Genomic DNA, 12,259 nt, shown 5'->3' on the forward strand with positions numbered 1-12,259 from the left:
AGCGCGCGCTGCCGGAGGTGCGCTCCCGCTCGTTCCCTAACAAGTCCGCACGTGTGACTGGCAGACCCGATGTCCGCCGGTCACTCGCGATCTCCCCGTGGAGAGGGAGAAAGGCAGGCGGCTAATGTAAACAAAGCCGCCTGTCATTCTCCCTGATCTAACTGCAGAGATTATACGATCCTGCTATGTAGGATCGTATGTCTCTGTGGTTACATCACTAGCCACACCCCTTTACAGTTAGAAGCATGCCCCTAGGGACACACTTAACCCCTGCATCACCAATAAAGTTAACCCCTTCCCTGCCAGTGTCATTTTTACAGTAACAGTGCATATGTATAGCACTGATTACTGTAGTAATGTCACTGGTACCCCCAAAAGTGTCAAAAATGTCAGTCAAGGGTCCGATCTGTCCGATGCAATGTCGCAGTCCCGCAAAAAAAAAAACTGCAGATCGCCATTACTCGTTAAAAAAAAAAAAAACACCAAAAATGACAGAAATCTTTCCCTTAGTTAGTAAACGCAATAACTTTTGCACAAACCAATCAAAATACGCTTATTGCAATTTTTTTTTACCAAACATATGTAGCAGAAAACAAATTGGCCTAAAATGTTAAAAAATTTAGATTTTTACATTTTTCTTTTGGGAATTTTGTATATAAAAAAATGTGAAAAATATTATTTTTTTCAAAATTGTCCCTCTTTTTTTGTTTATAGCGCAAAAAGTAAAAATCGCACAGGTGATCAAATACCACCAAAAGAAAGCTCTGCTTTTGGGAAAAAAGGACCTCAATTTCATTTAGGTAGAGCGTCGCACGACCGCGCAATTGTCCGTTAAAGTCACGCAGTGCAGAATCCCAAAATAGGGCCTGGTCAGGAAGGGGGTAAAATCTTCCAAGGCTTAAGTGGTTAAAGAGCAGTGATGCGCAAAAAGGATTTCCTAGAGCTCTGCCTTACATGCAGCATGGTCTTATGGGAACTGAGCTTTTGGTTCTTACTTATTCAGCTATGCAATAAAAAGAGACAGCAGCTATACACAGGAAGAGCAAATTACATTTATCTGTATGTGGTTATTTGTCAAAGCCAGTGGAAATGTGACTGTATTTTTTATTATTAATCACCTACAGATCATAAATTTAAATGAAACCATTACTAAAGAGACATTAGTGACATTAGTCTGTAAAGCGGCCCTCCTGACCCAGTCATATTCACTGCTACTTCCACCATCACATCTGGCATAAAATACCTGATGTTGGCTGGAGTCAGAGCCTAGAGGGTGTGGTGACATCAGTCCCCTTGTCAGTGCTCTGGCCTAGATGCAGCATGAGATAGAGAATGAATTGGCAGGGGATTGTTCAAAAGGTATCAGTGGATCAAGGCCTTCTCATAAACACTAAATTTTGCTCTGAATGTGCAAAGTGAGGGTATTCTGAAGATCTGTTCTGTCTGAGCACTCGGGATTTACAAATGAGGCCTTTATTTTGACATAAAACAGAACTTTCAAATGCATTGTATGGATTTCTACAGACAAAGGGAAATAATGAGCTGTATTGATTATATGAGGAATAAATTCACCTTAAAGTGGTTGTAAACCTCAGACATGACATATGAACAAAGCATATCCCTCTAGTATGTTCTTATCTCAATTAGAGCACAAAGTGTCATCTCTGTGTGTAGCTTTGTTCCTGTGCTTTCTGCATGAATCACTTCTGACAAGCTTTCCTGACACCAAGAAAAAAAAAAGGTGATGAGATGGAGCTCCAGATGATTGACAGCTTCAACTCTGTTCCTGTGTGATAGGGGTGTGTCCCTTCCCTCCAATCAGCTGTCAGAGCTCTCCTCACTGAGCTCTGTAGAGTATAATGTCAACTCTTTGCCCCGTTTTCTGACAGCTCCGACAAACTTTTTTAAGTTCTGCACTTTGAAGGGATGTAGAGAAGAGAAGGCAGATAAACAGGCACAACTTACGTAGGAGGATTTTCTTCATCTCTGTGTATCACCTGAGGCCAGTCACTTCACTGGGTAAATGTAAAGGTTTACAACCACTTTAAAGGAAACCCTGTGCGGTTTATGAGACTGGCTTAATACAAGCATGCTGATTAGATACATCAGAATAAAGTTAGTGCTCTTTTTTTGTGTTCCAGGTCAGTTACATAGAAAGTAATGAAGCCACTTAATCAACATGGCAGTCAGTGAACTAGTATTTTTGGAATCTGATCAGCAAAGACGACCCCTATATCTGCTCTAGATGGATTTACTTTAACATTAGGCAGGCCTAGCCTTTAGAGAGTGGGCAGATATGCAGACACCGAGTGACCACCCTCACAGAACATGCTCCCCGCCCACCCCACCCCTTTTTTAATTTGGGCACTAGCCCTTATTAGTACATGATGGTTTATTAAAGTTAATAAAGTTTAGCCTTCACATGATAAAAGCTTGCTTGTTTCGTTTGTTTTTAATAATAGATAGTCCTGCAGAAAATTAAGCCCTTTTATGCACAAAAAGTTCATTATTACCTATATATTGTCTCAAGATCTCCTAGGCTGAGGAATATGAGGAAATAGCAAACAAAGGAAGTTTCAAAACCGAACCACAAACCACTTGAGTGAAAGCAAGAGAATGGCCTAAACAGGCAATGTGGAACTCCAGACAAAACTGAGTTTAGATATGAAGGGGGAGTGTTGAGTCTCTAAAATGCACTGGCTAATTTTGTGATCATCTATCAGCTGCAATAAAGACTTACTGGACTTACATTAAATTTCTAGCACTTTCATCCTTCTCATGTTCTTCATATTTAATGCAGTTGGGGCTTAAAGTGGTAGCAGGTTTTGATAAGTTTATCTTTATAACAAAAGGTTTCATGAGAAAGAAAAGAGAAATACTAGAAATTTTCCCCAGTACAATTTTTATGTATTTAGCCCAGTTATAAATATCTACCCTAAAATGTAATCAACAAAATCCACTGTCTAAAATGGTTTCGTATCTGTTTGTATTTTTACATAACAGTAAGATGGTAAACTCAAAATTGGACCTATAATTTTAGGAGAGCTTTTTTTTTCCACTCAACGTAAATTAGTGATGCACACAGGAAAAAAAAATGTGTTTGAAATAATTATTGGATATGACCAAGTCCTGTTTGCGTGTATTTAATTTGCAGGATAGTGCCATTTTCACAGCTTTAAAGTCCTAAAAAAAATATGCTTGCATAAATCATTGATTTATCATGAAGATAAGATAAAGTTGGTTTTGCATGGACAGGAGTTAAAATTACGGTGCTATTTTCACGGGTTCGCAATTACAAAAATTCTAAATACCAACATGTAAGCTTGCATGAGTGATACTCCATTTACCGTCTACCTTTTTAAATGTGGCCCTGCTCCCCTTTTCCGAAACACCAGTAGAGGTACAAAAGATAGATCATACACTCACCTTTCCTTCGACTTCTAAAGTGAAGGGAATGACTGACAATTACACCTGCCCTGTGCAGAGATTTTTATGCTCTTGGGATTAGATCTAAGCATCATTCCTATTACTCATTTAATGATAGGTGGCCTGACTAACCAATCATAAGGATTGATGTTGGTGGGGGGGCCTTACACAAATGTACAGTCAAAAAAGTAAAAAGGTTTGCTTATAACCTTAACAATAATCATTAAAGGTGCCAACCCAATAAGTGTACCAAACCACTAACTGCCGCCCCTTTAAGACCCCGTTCACACTGGGGCGACCCGACTTTGCCGGGCGACCTGTGAAGTCGCGGTGCGCAGCTCGCACCGCGACCTCGGAGAGACCTGCACGGACTTCATATCATTGAAGTCAATGCAGGTCGCTCCAGGTCGCCCCAAAGAAGCTCCAGACCCTTTTTCTAAGTCGGAGCGACTTGTGTCGCTCCTATTAGAACGGGTCCACAGCTACTCTATGGCAGGCGACCTGTCAGGCGACCAGGTCGCCACAGTGTGAACGGGGTCTAAATGTGAACCACAAAAAAAAAACACCCAAAATAAAGTAAGGCGCTGTATTAGAAAGATGGAAAACTTCCTTAATATAAAGTGCTTATATAACTAATGTATATGTGATAATGAACCCTGTGATATTCATGCATCCCCAATGGTGAATAATAGGCTTAAGAATACAGCAAACTAAAAGTAAAATAATAACAGCAGATACATATTATATTGTAGCCCAAAGGAATAAAACTATGTGCAAATAATCTGTTCTTATATGTGCCAAACGTCTCTACAAATCCACAACCAATAATGTGTGCTGTTCTTCAAATAGTCAGGTGCTCCACCACGTGAATGCTGTCCCCGGGCACAGGCGTCACAAGCGGGGGGCGGGCCGCACCAGGGTGTCCATCGAGGGAGGGTGACACCCAGTGTAAGGTAAAAAGGCTGCCAGTAAAAAAACAGCTTGTCCCAGCCTGTGTCTGTGACGCTTGCAGTTCCGGTGTCGTGTCGAGGAATGCCCTCCGTCGGATAATGCCCGGGTCGGACTGCGCATGCTCCGTAAGTGACGTCACCCTGTCAGAACAGCTGATCGGCTGGGTAGCGAGTTAGAATCTTCATATGTGTAATCATCGTACAGAGCGAGTTAGAATCTGACATTAGATTCTTCCCCGCTCTGTCTCGTCAAGAAATGCCCCCAACGGACTGCGCATGCGCTACAGAGCGAGTCAGAATCTGACATTAGATTCTTCCCCGCTCTGTCTCTCGTCGGATTGTGCCCCCGACGGACTGCGCACGCGCCAACCCCAGCCGATCAGCTGTTCTGACAGGGTGACGTCACTTACGGAGCATGCGCAGTCCGACCCGGGCATTATCCGACGGAGGGCATTCCTCGACACGACACCGGAGCCTGCCGAGATGAGTCTCCAATGATGTTTCTGAGTCAGAGTTCTGATGCTTCTTGCACCCTCCCCCTTCTCCAGCGCGCCTTATTTAATCTACACAAGAAGAGATGCTGGTAGGGGGGAGAAGTGCAGTCTGCAGGGGAGGACAGACTTGTTTAGCCTAGCACTAAGGTAAGCTGGCTGCTAGCTAAACTCGGCAACATGTCATGTCCGTAGCTTGTTGTCTAGAGGGAAGAAGGAGGGGGGAGAGAATGTGCTCTCTCTAGCAGGCTGCTGTCTGTTGTTTTTTTTTTTGTGTGTGAGAACTACTCTGCTTCTGAAGGGTGGATATTTTCTAAATTCTACCCCCAGTGTCTAATACACCTCCTTAGAATCCCTATCCATTACCTGCTCATCAGTCCAGTTCAGGCACAGACTCCTCTCCTGCATTACCACCTCATGTCTGTGGCACTACAAATCCAAGCATGCCAGGAGAGGGGAGGCAGCAGCAGACAGATCAGGCTGATTTTCAGATTAAATGTGCATAGTGTATAGTGTGTATGTACTGTATGATCATTATTTATTTATTGTGCTTGGTGGTCTTAAGGTGTTTACCATTTATATACCTATCAGAGTAAGTAGAGAGCACATTTGCAGTGGAAGTGCTCTGGAGTATTTTTATTAGTGTATAATGGAAAGACAGAGTCAGAGTGGTGGAGTGATGGGGGAGGGAGATGGACAGAGAGATGGAAAGAGTGAGGAGTGAGTAAGGGATGGAGGTATAGATTGGGTGACAGATAGAGGAAGGGATGGAGCAAGGGGATGGTGAGAGACACAGAGAAATGGAGCAAAGGATATAGGGATGGAGGGATGGAGTTATGGAAAGAGAGTGAGAGACAGACAGAATAATAGAAGGATAAAAGTGATGGTGGGTAGAAAAGGGGAAGGGATATAGGGCACAAGGATTTTTGGATGGACAGTATGATGGAGAGATGGAGCAAGGGGCAGACAAATGAAGCAAGGGACGGATGGAGCAAGAGATAAAACGATGGAGTTATGGAAAAATGAAAATAATGGAGGGTGAAGTGGTGGGAGGGAAGGTTGGATGGACAGTTTAATGAAGGGATGGAGACAGGGGGATGATGGAGGGAAGGAGACAGGGGGATGATGGAGGGAAGGAGACAGGGGGGATGATGGAGGGAAGGAGACAGGGGGGATGATGGAGGGAAGGAGACAGGGGGTGATGGAGGAATGGAGACGGGATGATGGAGGGAAGGAGACAGGGGGTGATGGAGGGATGGAGACAGGGGATGATGGAGGGATGGAGACAGGGGGAGATGGAGGGATGGAGACAGGGGGTGATGGAGGGATGGAGACAGGGGGTGATGGAGACAGGGGGTGATAGAGGTATGGAGACAGGGGGAGACGGAGGGATGGAGACAGGGGGTGACGGAGGGATGGAGACAGGGGGTGACGGAGGGATGGAGACAGGGGGTGACGGAGGGATGGAGACAGGAGGTGATGGGGGGATGGAGTCAGAAGATGATGGAGGGATGGAAACAGGAGGTGATGGGGGGATGGAGTCAGAAGATGATGGAGACAGGAGGTGATGGAGTCAGAAGATGATGGAGACAGGAGTTGATGGAGGGATGGAGTGATGGAGACAGACAGGCGGTCCTTAGAATTGGGGACATAATATTTGGGTGATCCTGGTGGCTTCCAGGGATTTCCCCCCACTTTCTGTGATGGCTATGGAACAGAAATTAAGGGGAAATCTCTCCAGTTTCACATAGGTGACAAAATCTGATGGGTTATAATCTAATCTGGTTTACTATATCAAAAATAACATAAGAAATATGATATTTTACCTTAATGTCTATCTTAAACCACATTGCTAATTGCATATTGTACTTGTTTTTAGCTTATGCACTGAAATTTGCAATTAAACCTGTCATTTTGTAACTTTTGGAAAATGCCAGTAAAAACTTGGCTGTGCCAGTAAATTTTGAGTGTCGTGTCAGTGAATTTCAGTCTGGTAGGTTGGCAACACTGGTGACACCACTGTGCCTGAGGCGGGAGCCGAAGATGCCGGTCTGTGGACCCACCACCCGCTGCCTCTGTCTCTCGGCCGCCGAAATTGCAGTGTGTTATAATCTATTCAGACCAGCAGCCTCCTCCAGCAGTGTTTGTCGCGAACAGATGGTGGGTGTGTTACCTGACCCCACCTCCTCGGCTTGGCTCCTCCTGTGTACTGTACATTGCTGGGGTCCTGGGAGCAGGCAAACGAGACGAGCGGCAAAGGTCTGGAGTGGCCATCAGTGCCATAAAAAAAACATTATTAAAAGGGGTTGGGGTGACACCAACCCTAGTGACGCCACTGTCCCCGGGTCTAAGGGACCACAGAGCTTTATCAGGGATATAAATGTCCAAGCAGCCAGAGATTCTTTCCACAGCAAGCTCCTACATTTCCATACATATACCCCTCACGAATAGCAGGTGATACAGATAACAGGGTAGAAAAACACAGAATGATCGTGCAATACAGTTTATTAAAATCCTCTACACTAATCATTAAAATATGTTTACATCATGTTTTGGAAATGTTATTTACGTACAGATATACTTGATGACAATGTTTTTGATCTGCTTTGCATGTATATAATGTCTCATGATCTGTGCTGTACTTTATTTTAGTGCCTAGATCGGCACCAGCACGAATCGCCCTTTATGCATCCCACAGAAACGATCTCACCAGTAAAGACGCTTCCCTCACTCCAATCTGCCAGCCGGCGTGCGTTCCACAGGGTGACCGGATGTGATGTCAATGGTTACAAAGGGTTTAGAGATAGGAACTAGAAATCAATACATTTCGCCATCCACAAGGCGTCATCAGGAAATCTGGTTGCCATCTTGGATATGAACTATATAGCTACAGCTTGTTTCTGATTGGTAGACAGCCGCAGAGGATATAATCCATATGCAAATCAATAGATCTAAATAGTGCATCAATTCAATGAATGAGACTATAAAAAAGTATATAATCTTATCATATTTCAGGGAGCAGTAATGGCTATCGAGCCGGCAGCGCTCTTCACATTAACATGTCAACATTTTACAACAGACATATCCATATATATATATATATATATATATATACACCTCTCAATCTCTGTTCTAATAATACATCAATCAACATCAAATAAATAAAAATAGATGTATAAAACCCAAGCACCCACTGATACTAACATATTGGACTGTATATAAAATGGGTTAATATATATATATATATATATATATATATATTGTGGGGTTGATTAGCTCGGTGGCGGGTGTGGATGACCCCTTTGGGGGGTTAGTTACACAGGGAGATAGCCGAGAAGTGGTTGCAAACAACAGTTTGGTTTATTCTTGCAATTTACTTCACACAAGTGCAAGCCTCAAAAACATCAAAATAAAAATAAAACACAAAATAAATCCTTGCCACGGTGGGCGGCTACCTTCTCACATACAGGAACCTACCTACGGAGTCTGTCTCCAACCTACTGTTGGGCAAACTTTGCTGACCCTACAGCAGACACTCCATAGTCCATGTTTTTTCTTCACACAACAAATGTCCATTGAACATGTCCCTTTGCTTGTCTCTTCACATAGCAAACAGTTCATTTATTTTTTCCACATAGAAATAGTTCATTTTCTCACCTTGAGAAGTCTTCACACTTTTTACCCTCCTCAGCGCACATCGCTCCAGGAGGTCTTCTCCCATGCTCACACAGCGTCGGGAGGCACACATCTGACTGTCCTCCTCTCCCCAGCTTCACACATCGTCAGGAGGCAGCAATCCTTCTCCCAGGCTTCACACAGCGTCGGGAGGCACACATCTGACTGTCTTCCTCTCCCCAGCTCACACAGCGTCAGGAGGCAGCAATTCTTCTCCCGTGCTTCGCACAGCGTTGGGAGGCACACATCTGACTGTCCTCCTCTCCCCAGCTCACACAGCGTCAGGAGGCAGAAATCAATAGACTTCCTTTGGACAAATTATAGAGGCCTTAACTTCCTCATTCCGAACAGCTAAATGGTTTTCAACTTCTTTACACCTTCCTGCTGCCTTTGCAGCCGACACCCTATAGTAATTGGTGAATTGGCTAACCCAAGCAGAAGTGTATCTCCTGTCTGTGACAACATCCACAGATTTACCTGACTTCCTGTCACAATATATATATATATATATATATATATATATACACAAACACACACACACACATTATATATATATATACACACACACACACACAATATATATATTATATATATATATACATACATATACACACACACACACACACACACATATACTGCCCCCTCAGGTGCAGCCCCAAACTGCAAGGTATACCCTGCCCTATCATATCTCTCATTACTTCTAGATACCCTCCACGCTACATCCGATCGGACAGTCAACATTATAAAACCCAGTTGTCTACAAAGGGTGAACTACCATCTACCTCCACCTCATCTGTCAAAAGAGGAGCCTCATAATCAAGAAAATTGTACAAGTAGTACCATGGGGATCTTTTCAAAAACTGAGGGCCATTACCAAATAAAAATAGAAGATCTCCAATATATATACCCACTAATCTTTACCGGAAAGAGCCTATATTTCCCATCCATTAAAACCTATACATAGATAGGAATATGGAAATAACCATAAGTGCGGAATGGGCCAGCGCATTGTGTAAACCAATAGGCAACCCATAACCATGACAAGTATATTAAAAAAAGAATAGCGCGCAAATGCAAAAGAAATTACTACCAAATCTGAAGAGAGTCCATAAATAAAAATGGGGGTTTGGTCCCACCATATGGCCATATCGTGCTCAAGCCCACTACTGCGTCAAAGTACCCCATTATCAGTGGGTCCTACACTATCCATGAAAAAGAGATGAATCCAGCCCTTCTAACCCTTGGAGACAACACTCCTTGCTGGGAAAAATGTGCAAATGCACTACAGGGGACTCCTCCTATATCCATTTGATGGTGGACACTGATTGAGTACAGGTGTATGTGGGGGGTGGGGAGGGCTGCTCAACCTCGATAGTCTGGTCAGACCGAATACATAATAAACAGGCAAAAAATTTGGGGGAGCATACCCATGTATTTCCAAAGCTGCTGCAGCTATGAACCAAAAGACATGTATATTAAAAAAAGAATAGCGCGCAAATGCAAAAGAAATTACTACCAAATCTGAAGAGAGTCCATAAATAAAAATGGGGGTTTGGTCCCACCATATGGCCATATCGTGCTCAAGCCCACTACTGCGTCAAAGTACCCCATTATCAGTGGGTCCTACACTATCCATGAAAAAGAGATGAATCCAGCCCTTCTAACCCTTGGAGACAACACTCCTTGCTGGGAAAAATGTGCAAATGCACTACAGGGGACTCCTCCTATATCCACTTCATGGTGGACACTGATTGAGTGCAGGTGTATGTGGGGGGTGGGGAGGGCTGCTCAACCTCGATAGTCTGGTCAGACCGAATACATAATAAACAGGCAAAAAATTTGGGGGAGCATACCCATGTATTTCCAAAGCTGCTGCAGCTATGAACCAAAAGACATGTATATTAAAAAAAGAATAGCGCGCAAATGCAAAAGAAATTACTACCAAATCTGAAGAGAGTCCATAAATAAAAATGGGGGTTTGGTCCCACCATATGGCCATATCGTGCTCAAGCCCACTACTGCGTCAAAGTACCCCATTATCAGTGGGTCCTACACTATCCATGAAAAAGAGATGAATCCAGCCCTTCTAACCCTTGGAGACAACACTCCTTGCTGGGAAAATTGTGCAAATGCACTACAGGGGACTCCTCCTATATCCATTTGATGGTGGACACTGATTGAGTACAGGTGTATGTGGGGGGTGGGGAGGGCTGCTCAACCTCGATAGTCTGGTCAGACCGAATACATAATAAACAGGCAAAAAATTTGGGGGAGCATACCCATGTATTTCCAAAGCTGCTGCAGCTATGAACCAAAAGACATGTATATTAAAAAAAGAATAGCGCGCAAATGCAAAAGAAATTACTACCAAATCTGAAGAGAGTCCATAAATAAAAATGGGGGTTTGGTCCCACCATATGGCCATATCGTGCTCAAGCCCACTACTGCGTCAAAGTACCCCATTATCAGTGGGTCCTACACTATCCATGAAAAAGAGATGAATCCAGCCCTTCTAACCCTTGGAGACAACACTCCTTGCTGGGAAAAATGTGCAAATGCACTACAGGGGACTCCTCCTATATCCATTTGATGGTGGACACTGATTGAGTACAGGTGTATGTGGGGGGTGGGGAGGGCTGCTCAACCTCGATAGTCTGGTCAGACCGAATACATAATAAACAGGCAAAAAATTTGGGGGAGCATACCCATGTATTTCCAAAGCTGCTGCAGCTATGAACCAAAAGACATGTATATTAAAAAAAGAATAGCGCGCAAATGCAAAAGAAATTACTACCAAATCTGAAGAGAGTCCATAAATAAAAATGGGGGTTTGGTCCCACCATATGGCCATATCGTGCTCAAGCCCACTACTGCGTCAAAGTACCCCATTATCAGTGGGTCCTACACTATCCATGAAAAAGAGATGAATCCAGCCCTTCTAACCCTTGGAGACAACACTCCTTGCTGGGAAAATTGTGCAAATGCACTACAGGGGACTCCTCCTATATCCATTTGATGGTGGACACTGATTGAGTACAGGTGTATGTGGGGGGTGGGGAGGGCTGCTCAACCTCGATAGTCTGGTCAGACCGAATACATAATAAACAGGCAAAAAATTTGGGGGAGCATACCCATGTATTTCCAAAGCTGCTGCAGCTATGAACCAAAAGACATGTATATTAAAAAAAGAATAGCGCGCAAATGCAAAAGAAATTACTACCAAATCTGAAGAGAGTCCATAAATAAAAATGGGGGTTTGGTCCCACCATATGGCCATATCGTGCTCAAGCCCACTACTGCGTCAAAGTACCCCATTATCAGTGGGTCCTACACTATCCATGAAAAAGAGATGAATCCAGCCCTTCTAACCCTTGGAGACAACACTCCTTGCTGGGAAAAATGTGCAAATGCACTACAGGGGACTCCTCCTATATCCATTTGATGGTGGACACTGATTGAGTACAGGTGTATGTGGGGGGTGGGGAGGGCTGCTCAACCTCGATAGTCTGGTCAGACCGAATACATAATAAACAGGCAAAAAATTTTTGTGTAAACCAATAGGCAACCCATAACCATGACAAACCAAACCAAACCCATTCCGCTTCCAAACCCCCTCTCTCTAATCTAATACCCCATCCCATATTTAGCACTCCATTAAAAAACAATCATTTTATACATCAAAAAAAAAAGACGCTGGGGTGTCAAACCGTAATTAAA

The sequence above is a fragment of the Pelophylax lessonae genome (genome assembly GCF_965119305.1).
Source record: "Pelophylax lessonae genome assembly, chromosome: 2".
Lineage (NCBI taxonomy): Eukaryota > Metazoa > Chordata > Amphibia > Anura > Ranidae > Pelophylax > Pelophylax lessonae.